At 39.3% G+C, this 16,758-nt stretch overlaps 1 long non-coding RNA gene across 1 annotated transcript; it reads right to left on the bottom strand.

Annotated features, from left to right (window-relative positions):
• Positions 1–4,049: 4,049 nt before the first annotated feature.
• On the bottom strand, positions 4,050–10,260 carry LOC116738162. Its single transcript, XR_004343815.1, has 3 exons — positions 10,181–10,260; positions 5,414–5,520; positions 4,050–4,166 (listed from the first exon to the last, which is right to left on the bottom strand). It is a non-coding gene; the product is annotated as an uncharacterized LOC116738162 (long non-coding RNA).
• Positions 10,261–16,758: the final 6,498 nt, after the last annotated feature.

Here is a 16,758-nt window from a genome sequence, read left to right on the forward strand (position 1 = left end):
GTTGTTCTCCAATGATACCCAAGCAAACAGGTACAAATTTCATGTACAGAGGAGGCTGGCTGTAGCCACTTTCCTCTCCTCATTACCTTTTTTACCATTTCCTGCAACCATATCTGTGGACATGCTTGTATCATAGGACATACAAGATGCAAAAGCAACATGCCATTTCACTAGGTTTGGCAGGACTTTCCATTAAAGAACATGGAATAAATCATGCTCTTTGGGTCTAGTGAGGTCTCAGATTTGCATTCAGTTGCCAATCTAAGAAGTGAGATCAAATGGAATGAGCGATGTTCGCTACGTCCCCAAGGATCTGTTCCTCTTCTTCACCAATAATCTACCACTCCGTTACTGAGCAGTAAAGGGAGAAAGGCCATGAAATGAAAACTTACAGCTGCTGAGGTAGGGGTGAGCCATCCAGCCATTGCCAGGGATACCTGCCTTCTTGAACCCTACTTAATCCAATCCAATGATTGTGTTTTATTTTTGATTGAATAAGGACCTGTGAGAAAATTGGAATTATTAGTATTATTCATAGCATCAGTGAAAACATCTTACCCACAGAGGACTCATCAATAAAATACTGGGCACTTTAATCTTCTAACACTTTTATGATAAATGGAAGTGGCAGGCTCATTTCTCCATGGGGTAGAGAAGACACAGGAATGGAAATGCTTCAATGAAGGAATCACTCAAGTCTCTGTGACTGGATCCAAGATATCAGCAAAGGGGCAGGATGGACTTAGAAAAAAACAAATCTCCCCATACGATAAAGTAGATAGATAAATATGATGGCATTCAATCAGGAACTTTTCCTCATCCTAAGACGCCTTAAAGCATGTGAAAAGATGGGGCGCCTGGGTGGCTCAGTCGGTTAAGCGTCCGACTTCAGCTGAGGTCACGATCACGCGCTCCGTGAGTTCGAGCCTCGCGTCGGGCTCTGGGCTGATGGCTCTGAGCCTGTAGCCTGCTTCCGATTCTGTGTCTCCCTCTCTCTCTGCCCCTCCCCCGTTCATGCTCTGATCTCTGTCTGTCTCAACAATAAATAAATGTTAAAAAAATTAAAAAAAAAGCATGTGAAAAGACAAGCCTCATGTCTGGAGATATATGCAATAATTTACAGAACAAATACGTATTTCTAGAAATAACAAGGTACAGATTATACGATAAGAAAAAATTGGGCAAAAAGGAGAACATATTTCAAATCAATGGGGAGTATAGCCAAGAAATAGAGAAAGATGCCAAGCTCACTGGAGATCAGAAAAATTCAAATCAAAGCCACCAGGATATATTTTACTAGTATTGCATTGGCAGAAATCAAAAATAACAGCACCAATTTTGTGGGATGGTAGATATCAAATCCATCATTAAAAATGTTGCTAAAATCATATTGAAATGTAATTTTAAATTATCACCTCAAAATGGACCCTTAGGAACCCTGTCCCCAATGATTACACTCCTACGATGAGTTGTGGTCAAGAGAAGTGAACACACACAAGAGAGTTTTGCACTGAGACACGTCTAAGAATGATTCATGAAGGACTGTTCCTAACCACAAAAGGTGGAAACAACCCAAACTTCCATCTTCTAGAGATTCTTAGCCACACTGGGGAATATTATACAGCAGTGAAAATCAAGAGACTATAGCTACAAGGGGTCAAACACTGTATCCCATTAATTTGCTCTACACACCTCAGGAAATAAAACTTCCTTGAGAATTTTCCTTCTGTATGCAGTGGATATCATACAGTCTGTGTTAACAGTGTGGGCACTGAATAATGCATGCAGTGTCTAAAATATCTCTACCATAAAAATTCTGTAAGTTCTTTGTAATCATTATTCCACTTGGCATATTGAATGGAAAGTAACAAATTAATGTCCTTTGCTAGAAGCAATGTAATTGAATCTCTCTCAGCCTCTCTCTCTCTCTCTCTAACACAAAGGCACCCAAAAACACACACATGCATCAATATTTCTTCACAGTAATTACATTGTATCAGAAAAATTTGAGGAGTGTATAGGTAGTGCCTAAGGAAAACGAATGGGAATTATAGAATTGCGACCAAAATAGATGTTATCGTTTCTAAGTCTCTGAATAAACACTGATGTTCAATGTCCCTTGATTCTTTCACTCACATAATTTTGCTAGATGCTAGGGGTATGCATAGGTATCAAACCCAATTTCAGTTTGCAGTATCAATGGACTTAAGCCCCTCCTGTCATTACACTCCTGGGCTTGGGTAAAGCAGCAAAACATGGCAAATCCTAAACCATCTGTGTAAAAGTAATGCTGTTCTGTAGCAAAGTCGATCTGAAGTTCGGAGAGTGTATCAGCAGCCCAGTTCAGATACTGACAGCCAAGTTCTCATCAAATGAGGTGCTAGACTATGAAACTCAGATTTTGCTCTAAACAATGGCAAAAGTCTCAGTGAATTTCAAAGGCTCTAGATAGTTCCTGGAATAACAGGGATAACAACTATAAGAAGTTTCATGGAAACTCTGAAGTCCAGAAACTTCAATGGCAGGAGTGAAACTGAAGAAAACTGAATAGGAAATGACAGGGGAAATACGGATTACAAATAAACTTAATTTGTGAAAAAAGAAAACTCCAACCATTTGGAAGTTCATTGATAACAGCTGAGGTTGAAGTTAATCAAGGTACTTATTAGGTCCTGGATTTTTAGGTCCTGGATTATTAGGTCCTGGATTATTGGTCCTGGATTTTTAAAATTTGCTTGAACCAATGTGCTAATGTGTACTTCATTTGTTTCTCACACTTATGAGTGAATCATTCATATTCATATCATTATTTTAATAAGAATTTTATAAACAAGAAACACAAGGCTCTTTTTGTTTGTTTGTTTGTTGGTCTGTATGTTTCTTTTAGATAAACTTTACATGCAACATGGGATTGAACTCACAGATCAAGAGACACATGGCCCACCAACTGGGCCAACCACATGCCCCTGAGTATTGGCCTGGTTTGGGTTTTATTTTGTTTTCTTTTTTGAAGACATAGGGCTTTTAACTCATCCTTCACAAGAAACTAATAGAAATATCACTGCTAGAACTAGATCGTGTAACTAGATCAGTGCCTACATGGAATATTTATGGAATCATTAGAAGGAACCCCACAGAATCCATTCTACTGACTTTATATTGCCAAACATTAAAAGTAATGGCAAATGTGATCTACATTTTCTCTTCTAGAAAAGAGAGGCTTTCGATGTCATTCTGGATTATAAGCAAAAGGAAAAAAATCATTTCCAAGGAATCATTCCAGGGTGCCTGGGTGACTCCATCAGTTGAGTGTCTGATTTTGGCTCAGGTCTTGATCACACGGTATGTGAGTCTGAGCCCCACGTCGGGCTGTGTGCTGACAGGTAAGAGCCTGGAGCCTGCTTCAGATTCTGTCTTCCTCTCTCTCTGCCCCAATCCCACTCACACTCTGTCTCTCTCTGTCTCTTACAAAGTGAATAAATGTTAAAAAAAAAATTTAAAAAAGAATCATTCTAGCTACATTCAACCTCTTCATTTTTCAACCTCTTTTCCCATGGCCATGAAGGGAGAGTGTCATCTTTCCTTTGAAGTTGAATCCCTCCAATATACTGAGGAAGGAACAAAAGAACTCAGTACAATGAGAAATTATCTCTTTAGAATGCTCATACCCTTGAAGCAGTTGTTCTTTTGCCCTGTATTAGCCCTGAGAAGATAAGGCTGAGCCATTTGAAGCATACTAAGTGTTAACATGCAATATATACAATACTAAAGACTGAAAATCATTCCATGGCATGCCCAGAAGAGCTGTTCTTCTTGATTTCTTTCAATGGTTCTTCTTGGTCACTGTTACACCTATGTCTCTTCCACAGAGAAATCTGTGCCAGTTAACAAGGTGCTTCAAAACAACGTGCCAAATAATATTGGAGGAAAGTCGAAACAGTTATCTGAACTCCAGACATGCTTTGCATACTCAAAGCGTTTACATCAGGTTTAGGAAAGTAGACATACTTGCTCCTCCTTAGTATCAATCTTCAGGAGACTAGACTGCAGATCTTGGCATGACACCATGCTCCTCTCCCAAGTTTTCTCCTCTTTTGAAAAGTGGTAACAGCTTTTTCCACGGCAGTACCATTTTCCTTGAAATGTGTCATCGTCTTCATTCCATGCTCATGGATTGGAAAACAAACATTGTTAAAATGCTGACACTACCCAAAGCAATCTACACATTCGATGCAATTTCTATCAAAATAACACCAGCATTCTTCACAGAGCTAGAACAAACCCAAAATTTGTACGGAGCCACAAAAGACACTGAAGAGCCAAAGGAATGTTAAAAAAGAAAACCAAAGCTGGACACATCACAATCCTGGATCAAGCTGTTTTACAAAGCTCTTTTCACCAAAACAGTACGGTACTGGCACAAAAGTAGACACATAGATCAACGGAACAGAACGGGGAACCCAGAAATGAACCCACAAATGTACGGCCAGCTAATCTTTGACCAAGCAGGAAACAATATCCAATGGAAAGAAGACAGTCTCTTCAGCAAATGGTGTTGGGAAAACTGGACAGCAACAAGTAGAAGAATGAACCTGGACCACATTCTTATGCCATACACAAACACAACTCAAAATGGATGAGAGATCTAAATGTCAAAACCATCAAAAGGGCACTTGTTGGGATGAGCACTAGGTGTTGTATATAAGGGATGATTTTCTAAATTCTACTCTTGAATGAATTACCAGACTATATGTTAAGCAGCTGGGATTTAATAATTTTTTTTTGAAAAATTAATGTGTCATGGTCTTTATCTTGAAAACAAAAGCCACATGATCCTCAACCACAAGACCACTTAGAGTCGTATGCTTGCTTTATATATATATATGTGTGTGTGTATATATATATACATATATATATCTTGCTTACATCAGACTGAATGACTAAAAAATAGGTGGTTTTCCTGTATCCCAAAGTCTCATGTTGAGAATAGCTTTGGAGTCAAATTGTGGAGCCAGAGACTGACAGACGTCAGACCATTGTTAAGATGACACTGAGAAATCTTGACTTCCCAAGTACAGATACACTGCTCCAATCGGAACCAGTTCTCCCTTCGGGAGAAATCCACCTCAATGAATATAAGAGGATGGTATTAATTCCAAGAGATCTAGACTGGAGAAAATTCATCCACAAGCAGAAATCACTCAATCAAATCAACATGACTTTGTGAAAGCCAAGAGTTCAATTAGCTAGAAGAAAGAAAATGGATTTAATTTTAAAAAGTGAGCAAAATTAAAGGACTTGACAGAATACAATGTAAAGTTTTAAAATGATATATATATTAAAAGGGAACAGAATGAGATAATTCCATCCAGGAAACAACTGTAAACTATCAGTATAATCCTTCAGTACATACCTGTAGTGGGTAGTAAAATAAGTGATCTTCAACTTCTGCTAAGGAAGCATTCTTGTCTTCTGGTGCTTTCATATCTTGCCTGATTTCTCCAGAACACCTGTGAAAAACTTCAATTCATTTTATAAAATTAAGGTCTTGAATGCTTGCAATAGATCATTTTATTATAATCACTTACTCTAATTCTAAATGGCACAGTGAGTGGCGCTGACTAAATGAAAGTACGATCAGAGAAAATGCCAGGTTACAATATGTCGAAGTGTCAGAACATAAAACAGATTTTTAAATAAAATGATAACTTGCTATACATTATATTGGAAGTACGTGAGAGAGGAATCAACTTCTATAAAACAGAAATGTAAACAGGAAATGAAATATACTTTTACTTTCTATGCCATCTACTCTTCAAATAATGATTACAAAGTTAGTGAAATGAAGTAGCCAGTATTTTATTTAGCATGTAGTATTTGCACAGGAAGCTAAACACCAGGGATTTGACTCCCCTCTAGTACAAGCTTATAATTAATTCACTGAATATACATACAGGAAGAGCACACATGGCGACTTCTAATATGCAAAAATTAAGTGAAAAATCACTGAGCAAATTGGCAGTATCTTCTCCAAACTCACAAATAAAAAAGTGTAAAATCACGCAGTATATGGCTCTTTAAGTGTACAAACACGAAAAGAAAGGTCCTTTAAGGATTTGTTAGGCGGCTAGGAATCGTCATTTCCAGCTCTACCACCCATCACTGAAGAAATGCAACATCTACTTGTAAAACTGCATCAATTGCACAGTCTCCTGATGTACCCATGGCAATAAATATAACCCCTGTTCAACTCAGTCATCCATTCCAGTCTTCATATACTGTATCTGAATTGAAAAGACACCTTAAGGGGCCCCTTGGAAGGCTCAGGTGGTTAAGCGTCTGACCTAGGCTCAAGTCATGATCTCACAGTTCATGAGTTCGGCTCCGTGTCTGGCTCACTGTTGTCAGCAAAGAGGCCACTTTGGATCCTCTGTCCTCCTCTCCCTGTGTCCACCACCCACCCCTGCTGTGCTCTCTCTATCTCTTTCTCTCAACCATAAATAAAAACCATTTAACCCCGACCCTCCACATTAAGACCTCCTGTATCCTGTACCTAAATACTACAATTTCTTGGGACCAATCAATTCCCTTATCCTTCCCTTTTTGTCCAAGGACACCTAGTACAGAACTAATTTGGGCAGGACCACCAAGAAGCTTGCCGCATAGTCTTTATGCACATCTGAAAATAGCCAGCTTCACTGGGGCTCTTGGCTAACACTGCATTGAGCAATCCACTCTTGATCTCAGAGTCCTGAGGTCAGGCCCAAATTGGGTGGGGATTCTCTTCAAAATATTTTTTTAAAAATATTTTTTTAATACAAAAAAATAGCCAATTTTGGAGCACACTTGTCATTCACCATCTCATCTCCCCTCAAGGTTCTAAAACTCAAATGACAAAAAAATCACAAAATTGTACACATACAAACTAATGCTGACCAACGCTTAGATTTCCTTCACCATTTCACCTCTCAATATAACACAGAAGAGTTCTTGACTCACACTCTTTTCTCAATTCAACAGCTATTTCAACTATTTATACTTGGCCTAAATTATCTGGAGCACCTCCTTGACTCTCCCTCTCAGAACATGGCCTCATCTACTCCTTCCCATGGAAACCGTCACCAGCATGGATACCTTCTCCTCACCTTCCTGCAGCTCCTCCTATAGATATACAGGTATCTCTCACTCTACCCCAGAAAAAAAAAATGTGCTTTGCATTGAACAACTGTGAAACTCTCACCCCTGCTCTTGATTTCATCCCCCATGAAATCTTTGGTGGTCTTCATCTCCTACTGTCATTTTCTCTCTTGAACCCTCCACAGTTTCCTTCTCATGGTTCCCTTCTCTTGCATATGATCATCTCAAGTCAGCTTTCTCACAAAGTTCCTGTCCTCCTTTTTCATATTTTTTGTAACAGAGTTCTTTTCTTTACTCTCAGATTGGGTGCGAACATAAGATTGTTCACATTCCTGCATTCATGAGACACTTACCACGTTGCTCTCAGAACTGGTTTTTCTTCCTTAGTTAGCAAGTTGTTAGCTACCCCAAATTGTTGCCAGGACCTTCACCATTACATTTATTTACTTTGATAGTCATTTCATCTCATCTCCCTACTTCTCTCACACGCTGTAACTAACGCACATTTCAATTACTGCCTTATATATAGTGTTATTGCCTCTTTGTGTATTTCCTGAAATATTACTATTTATTGTATTTGTTTTGCACTGTTTCATCTTATAAATGTGTATCGTGACATACAGAAACTTTTGTGCTCTTGCTTTGTTTTTCCATTTCATATGCTCTTGCTAAAATTCATCCATATTGTTGGTTACCATTGTCGTTGTCTTCACTGTCACATACATTCCATTGGCAAATCAATTGCAGAGATCTCATTTACTCTCCCATTAATGATCATTTGAGTAGTTGTGACATGTTTGACGTTGTGAATGGCACTGCTACAAACTGTTCTGTAGAAGTTCATTTCTGTGTATATCGGGTGGATACACACTTAGGGTGAGAATTACTGAATCATGTTGAGCTGTAGAAGACAATACCAAATGGACTAAGTGTTTGTATCCGGTTATACTGCCTTTAACAACGCTCGAGATCATAGAGATCCACATACTTTCAAGGCTTGGTAAATGTTTCGCTTAGCCACAATTACAATAAATACTTTTCGGTATTCACTGATCTCTGAATTCACTGATCTGTATTCACTGTATTCACCCTCTCTGCTTCCTAATGTTTGAATGAATTTTAGCCATTACAGTCAGGCTTTGACCATACCCACTATCCCACTGGAGCTACTCTAGAAAATATCCTTTCGGCCTCTCTCTTGCCAAATTTAATAAGCATATCTTTAGCCATTATAATAACTGATCCTCCAGTACTAGTTGGAGCCCTTGACTACCTTTGCCTTCTCTCCATGATACCATAATGTTTTGGATCCCCTCCTACTTGCTTAACTAAGCATTATTTCTTGCCACTGTTGACTCATCTTCTACCTACTTCTAAATGTTGATTTACCCTGAGATCCCCCGCCTCACCCTTGTTCTTCTAGCATAATCTACTCTCCCTGGTTTCACAAGGTAGAGCTTGGTATAGCTTCTGCTTTCCTCTGCTATCTTTTCCCAGACTTGTACATTAATTGGTGAATCCACAATTCATGTCTCTAATCTAGGCGTCTCTCTTGATCTCCAGACTTTTAATTCTACCCTGTACATGCTGATGATCTGTGTCTTCCGCCAAAGCTCACTCTAACAGACACAGACCAATCTCATTCTTTCTGGTCATCTCCATTGATAGGTCACAAGCACCTCACTCCACCATTATTCGCAGGCACGCACGCACACAGTCACACGCACACACACACACACACACGCATACACATCCCAAATCACAGCCGTCTGTTCTTGTGTTTTTCTATAACATTTAATGGACTATATTTGCCAAGATGTATAAACTTCATGTCAAATGGAATCACTGATTCACTTGTTTGCCTCACACACTCAATAAAATGTACATCTTAGCAATTCTACATTTTAAACATTTCTCATGTATGGTCCCTATTCCTTCTTTACTTCTTTCATAGCACTAATTCAGTCATTCTAACTAACCCTTAATCTTGAAACATTCTCCTATTTTGTCCCCCCATGCCCTTTCCAGTGGATTCAGATTGACCTTTCCCAAATCCCAAATCTTCCACGTTTCTTTTGTTTTGAGAACAAATCGAATATATCTTAACTTGATATTAATATTATACAGCTTCTGGGCAAATGAAAGAAGTAACTAAAAATGGGTTGACGGTCAAACCGATTTCTAGCTACTTCTTTTATTTCTCCGGAAGCTGTAATTCCCTGGGACATCAATATGTTCTGTGGTTCATGTTGTTTTCTGCCTGGATGAGACTTCTCTACCCTGAGTGTCCTGGTTAAACTCCCCCCATCCTTTACCTCATATCAATTATTATCTCCTACAGGAAAGCTTTCTTGACCTCAGCATAGAATATGCCATCCACCTGATACCTTCATGCCAGTATCCCAGCACTAATAATATTTCATTTTAAAACTGCTTCTTATAAAAAAAAAGTCCCCTTTAAACTGAGCTTATTAAGAGCCGACTTTTTAAAATCCCTGTTTCTTGAGCCAGAGAAGATACTCAAAATTGTTGCTCACAGAATGAAACAAAGAATAATAACCATCAGGAAACTCATATTAAAAACAAGTGTTGCATACACATTTGTTTTAAAATTGACATGGAATATATAAAAACTGATAGAGAAAACAAATAAGCTTTTTATTCCTCTATATTTTAAGCAGTGTTGCACTATGGTAAGGAATATAAAATTCAAATCAAGATTTTTCCAATTCTCTGTTCACATGGAAAAACCCCCCCAATACAAAATATAAGGAGGAAAATATATATAATATATGTAGGCCTCAAGGTACAAAATTTTGTGCCAACACAGCTATGACATACACTAGTTTGCATGGTAGAAAGGTTAAGTGATAGCAAAATAATAAAATCACATCGCCAATATTATCATCAACAGCATCATGATTACTACCATTTCTATAGGACTCCATAGTTTCTAAAGTTTCCGTAGGGTTTCAGTAGTTACAGCATTTCCTTTATCAGTCTGGCTCATTGTTCTTGTGACATGTGTGTGCCTGATACTCACACATATATCCTAAGCCTGTGATTGCCAGCAGGAGGAACAAACATAGAAATCCCAGGGTTAATGCAACGATATGCCATGGAAATCCTGTCCAAAATCAGAGAGCAAAATATATAGTAAGCATTGAGCACAGCAAGGTCCTCGGAATTAGAACAAAATGGAACCTCATTCTGGAATTTAAAATGAATAGCGCTATTTACGGTGGTCACAAATCTCATTGCTTATTACATTTAAATACACCCATTGACATATTGAGCACCAGACAGAGAGTATCAAATATGTACAGACACAATTATCACGATTTCACTAGTTTTTACTTGACATCGTAGTGTTTTCAGATATCAGGAAAACAAACTAAAAACCTTTACCTCTCCTTTTAACCATTGGACGTCTTTTCTCCTGTTGCCTTGAATGGACTGATTTCAGCTCTGTGTATGTTACTCCCTCCTCGCTCATTTCTGAGGGCTGCAGTCAAACGACACGGCTCGATTCCTACGCAATAGTCCATGAGGCACAAAAAATGACAGTATTCATCACGAAGTAACAGGGACAGCTACATGAATGGTAAGCATTTTCATCTGACATAAGCAAAGTAAATGTTTATCTGCGAATATTAGGAAAAACTTTATTTCAGTTTCTCTTTGTACTACCTTTTAACAGATGGTTAATAATGGTCCACTATGCTTAAACTTGCTGTGTTTAAAATAACTGAATTCATTGCCAAATTTTTCAAAAGGATATATTCCAGCCTCACCTAAAAATCTACATTTATATCATCATTTGAAAATTCATGTTTCACCACTTAGTGTCTGGGTTATGGCAATGCCTAAATGGCAAATATATTGACACCAAATAGACTAAGCCCCTGCTTAGTAAGGACACACACACACCAGTTGGAAAAAAAACCGTGCCTGCCACATTGCTTATGTCCGAGACTGCTCATTCATTCACATTATCCCTTGAACTTCATAATCAGTGGTTTTGACTCCTTTCTACAGTGTAAGGAAAATGCGGAGACCATAAGATTCAAGGAAAGGGAGGTTAGGACTACATAAAATGAGGGAGGCATAACTTGTCCCTTCTAACAACAGTGCTGCACAGTGATGCTCTTCTTTCTAGATGCGGAAAACTGAGTCTCTGGGAGCATAAACTGTATTCTCAAGGTCAGAAGGCTAGTAAATGGTACTCTTGAGTTAAAATAAATATATATATATGTAAATATATATACAATGTGTTAAATGTAGTCTAGATCAAATATAGATAAAAATATATTATACATTATATTTAACTATACAATAAATATATATTTAGTTCAAGTATCTATATTACATGGAACTTATTTATATGGACCCAAATTATGATCCTTCATCTACCCTTTGCTTATATAAATCATACTTTCTAAAAATACCTAATAATCTCTTTCTCCTAGAAAAATATTTATATACATAGGGATTACAAGTGAGAAAGCGTTTTTCCCAAAAGAATATTTTGCTACATGTATAAACAACCAGATAACTGTTCTTCCTAAATAGATCTGACTCTTGGGTTTTGAAACTATCTTAATATTTCCCCATTTAATTACTTTCAAATGTCAGTGAACCTGAACAATCATCAAATAATGATAAAATGTATAAACATATTGTCATTAGTTTTTCAGAAAAAGATTCTCTCTACCAAAGTGGCAAATTATAAGGGAAATCTTGTCATAAGGTCGTTTTCCAAGCTAACACATTTTTGTTTAATTGTATTTTAATTAAATATCTGTATAATAAAATAACAAGAAAATAAATTTATAAATAGAAACCTGGGTTTATTTTGATAGAAAAGTAATCATACTGTCAAAGCATTAAAATTTTTTACGACAATGAAAGAAGAGGGACTTGCCAATCGGTTTAGGAGATAAGAGAAAAAAACCCCACAGATTTATATTGTCTGAAAAAGGATTAAATATTCTTTACAACATCTAAGGATTAAAAAAATCATATCAGCATAGGAAATATTTTGACCCAACTCATTCTCATCCACTCGTTTTCTCACTTGCAGAATAAAGTTAACATTCCATATGGATTAACAAGGATCCAGGAGTCAGTTCTTGGGGCAACAGTCCAAAGCCCTCCCAACTTTGTCCACAGCTTTCCCATAGCAAATGCTACTTTATCCCTCTCTGCTGGACAATGTGACAACACAAGGCACGGGTCACCCAACCTCGCTGGCTGCAATACCTCATCCGTACCTGGGATTTCACAGCCGGAAAAGAGCTTGGTCAGGGTCACAGCTATGATGATGTGCTGGCTCTGGGGGCCTCTCGCCTCTGCCCTGACTCCACAAGGTACTCGTTGACGTGCTTGACTGACTCAGAGAGACCGTGTCAGGAGAAAGATAGTCGATGGCCATGTGACATTAGATACTTCCCCGCATGGTTTCCACTGGCCTCAGGGTCTCCTTTACTCCTGCACTCTGTGTCAGACAGGAGTCCTAGAGACCTCAAATGCTGAAGTTTGCAGACATTCTGTGGATCAGTACAAACCTGAGCTTTAGCAGTTACCTTGAAGCATAAAAAAACAAAATGGCATTCTCAAAATCTCATGAGGTTAGGTAATGCTTAACAATAAAATTTAAAGATTATAAAAATAAAAGGGAAATATCCATATTGTACCTGGCATGATTTATACGTCTTCTTTTTATAGAATGAAGATAAGTTCCCAATTATATATACATATATATCCATATATATGTATATATATATGGCAAAAGTAGATAAATAGCAAAGTGTGCATAAATGTTAGCCTGTTTTTTTTTTTAACAAAATCCTAAGGATATCCAGAGTGAAGTGACTGACTTTGGAAGTCCCATGCTCTTGGAGCGCCTTGGTGGCGCAGTCGGTTAAGCGTCCGACTTCAGCCAGGTCACGATCTCGCGGTCCGTGAGTTCGAGCCCCGCGTCGGGCTCTGGGCTGATGGCTCAGAGCCTGGAGCCTGTTTTCGATTCTGTGTCTCCCTCTCTCTCTGCCGCTCCCCCGTTCATGCTCTCTCTTTCTCTGTCCCAAAAATAGATAAATGTTGGAAGTCCCATGCTCTTCAGCAGCATCCAGCAGACCTTCTATGCAAATGAGTCTCCTGGGAGAATGGGCTTCAGATTCAGAATCTATTAGGTGGTATTGAAAAACAGGTGTGTATGTCAGGAACCAAGCAGAAAATGGACTCTAAAAGTTAGCCCAGGTTCCAGGAATGTGTTGCCTCTGATCTTGTACAAAGCTTTTGTTTGTTTCATATTAACAATCATCTGATACATATCTATGCGTACAAATTTGGAACAAACCACCAATGAGAAGCAATTATTAGCAATTTCATCCTTGGGGCTCTTTAAATAAGATGCCGGCTTTATCATACCTAAAATAGATAGAATAGGTTCTAGAAAACCTTTCAAACTACATAGCTTTAAATATTTTATCGATAGTATTTACAGAAAGTAAAAAAAGAGTACTATGGTTAGAATATACGCATATTACTATACTTTAAGATTGACTTGTTAAATTTTCTATTTTGAGGAATGAGGCTACTTTTAATTAGTTTATGATAAAAACGTTATCCCCAAAGACCTCTGTGTCTTTAAAACACCCACACACTTTTTTACCCCAACATCAATGTATTTTTAGTGCTTCTTAAAATGATTCTTATACCTCTTTTCTACTTCGACTTTTATTTTTACTGTAAGGTTTCACTGAAATATCACTCATGCTTACTTTCTTTACATTCTCCAAGCCTCGCCTGCATCAAAGGAAAGTACATACAATCATGTCATCGAGCAAAAAAGCATAAGGTGGTGGAAACCACGATTTAACCCCCAGATGAAATAATGAGTAAGTAAAGTGAGAGGGAGAGAGAGAGAAGGGATGATGATAACATAAGTCAAGAGAACAAGCAGTGTGGTAGCAGAATCTAACTAAATTCATGTGAACTTTACAACAAAGCAGGCAGACTGCATAAAATGTTGAAATAATATTCCAAGAGCAAAGGTGCAACAGGAAATAGGTTTTCGTTTGTATTTTTCATATTATGTATTTCTTATCTACTATGCTCACGTATTTCTAAAATTGGGAAAAGGTGAGAGGGTATGAAGAAACCATGACTGCAGAATTCTTGGCAATGTTACAAGGCAAAAAATTGGGACAAGTGATGTACTTTGAAAATAAATAGGAGGGGGAGAGAGGGAAGATGGTGGCGTAGGAGGACGCTGGGCTCACCGCACGTCCTGCTGATCGCTTAGATTCCACCCACACCTGCCTAAATAACCCAGAAAACCGACAGAAGACCAGCAGAATGGAGTCTCCGGAGCCAAGCGCAGACGAGAGGCCCACGGAAGAGGGTAGGAAGGGCGGCGAGGCGGTGCGCGCTCCACGGACTGGCGGGAGGGAGCTGGGGCGGAGGGGCAGCCTGCCGGCCAAGCAGAGCCCCTGAGTCTGGCTTGCAAAAGCGGAGGGGCCTGAGACTGTGTTCCCACAGCAAGCGCGACTTAGCATCTTGGAGGTCATAAGTTAACAGCTCTGCTCGGAAAGCTGGAGGACAAAGGGAGGGAGAGCTGCTGAGCCCCCGGATGACACAGCTCAGTTTGGTGGGGAACAAAGGCGCTCGCCAGCGCCATCTCCCCCGCCCATCCCCCAGCAAAAATCCCAAAGGGAACCAGTTCCTGCGAGGGAATTTTCTCGCGTGCAAACACCCAACGCTGTGCTTCTGCGTAGCAAACTTCCAGCAACGGATCTGACTCCCTCCTGCTGCCACAGGGCCCCTCCTGAAGTGGATCACCTAAGGACAAGCGAGCTAAGCCTGCCCCTCCTACCCCCGTGCACCTGGCCTACCCACCCCAGCTGATTGACCAGATCCCCAGCACCACAAGCCTGGCAGTGTGCAAGTAGCCCAGACGGGCCACGCCACCCCACAGTGAATCCCGCCCCTAGGAGAGGGGAAGAGAAGGCACACACCAGTCTGACTGTGGCCCCAGCGGTGGGCTGGGGGCAGACCTCAGGTCGGACTGTGGCCATGCCCACCAACTCCAGTTACACACCACAGCACAGGGGAAGTGCCCTGCAGGTCCTCACCACTCCAGGGACTATCCAAAATGACCAAACGGAAGAATTCCCCTCAGAAGAATCTCCAGGAAATAACAACAGCTAATCAACTGATCAAAAAGGATTTAAATAATATAAGAGAAAGTGAATTTAGAATAATAGCCATAAAATTAATCACTGGGCTTGAAAACAGTATAGAGAACAGCAGAGAATCTCTTGCTACAGAGATCAAGGGACCAAGGAACAGTCACGAGCTGAAAAGCGCTTTAAACGAAATGCAAAACAAAATGGAAACGACAACAGCTCGGACTGAAGAGGCAGAGGAGAGACTAGGTGAACTAGAAGATAAAGTTATGGAAAAAGAGGGAGCTGAGAAAAAGAGAGATAAAAAAATCCAGGAGTATGAGGGGAAAATTAGAGAACTAAGTGATACACTAAAAAGAAATAATATACGCATAATTGGTATCCCAGAGGAGGAAGAGAGAGGGAAAGGTGCTGAAGGGGTACTTGAAGAAATTATAGCCGAGAACTTCCCTGAACTGGGGAAGGAAAAGGGCATTGAAATCCAAGAGGCACAGAGAACTCCCTTCAGACGTAACTTGAATCGATCTTCTGCATGACATATCATAGTGAAACTGGCAAAATACAAGGATAAAGAGAAAATTCTGAAAGCAGCAAGGGGTAAACGTACCCTCACATATAAAGGGAGACCTATAAGACTCGTGACTGATCTCTCTTTTGAAACTTGGCAGGCCACAAAGAATTGGCATGAGATCTTCAGTGTGCTAAACAGAAAAAATATGCAGCCGAGAATCCTTTATCCAGCAAGTCTGTCATTTAGAATAGGAGAGATAAAGGTCTTCCCAAACAAACAAAAACTGAAGGAATTTGTCACCACTAAACCAGCCCTACAAGAGATCCTAAGGGGGACCCTGTGAGACAAAGTACCAGAGACATCACTACAAGCATAAAACATACAGACATCACAATGACTCTAAACCCGTATCTTTCTATAACACTGAATGTAAATGGATTAAATGTGCCAACCAAAAGACATAGGGTATCAGAATGGATAAAAAACAAGACCCATCTATTTGCTGTCTACAAGAGACTCATTTTAGACCTGAGGACACCTTTAGATTCAGAGTGAGGGGATGGAGAACTATTTACCATGCTACTGGAAGCCAAAAGAAAGCTGGAGTAGCCATACTTAGACAAACTAGACTTTAAATTAAAGGCTGTAACAAGAGTTGAAGAAGGGCATTGTATAATAATTACAGGGTCTATCCATCAGGAAGAGCTAACAATTATAAATGTCTATGCGCCGAATACTGGAGCCCCCAAATATATAAAACAATTACTCATAAACAGAAGCAACCTCATCGATAAGAATGTGGTAATTGCAGGGGACTTTAACACCACACTTACAGAAATGGATAGATCATCTAGACACACGGTCAATAAAGAAACAAGGGCCCTGAATGAGACAATGGATCACATGGACTTGACAGATATA

This window comes from Lynx canadensis, chromosome B4, assembly GCF_007474595.2.
Source record: "Lynx canadensis isolate LIC74 chromosome B4, mLynCan4.pri.v2, whole genome shotgun sequence".
Classification (NCBI taxonomy): Eukaryota; Metazoa; Chordata; class Mammalia; order Carnivora; family Felidae; genus Lynx; species Lynx canadensis.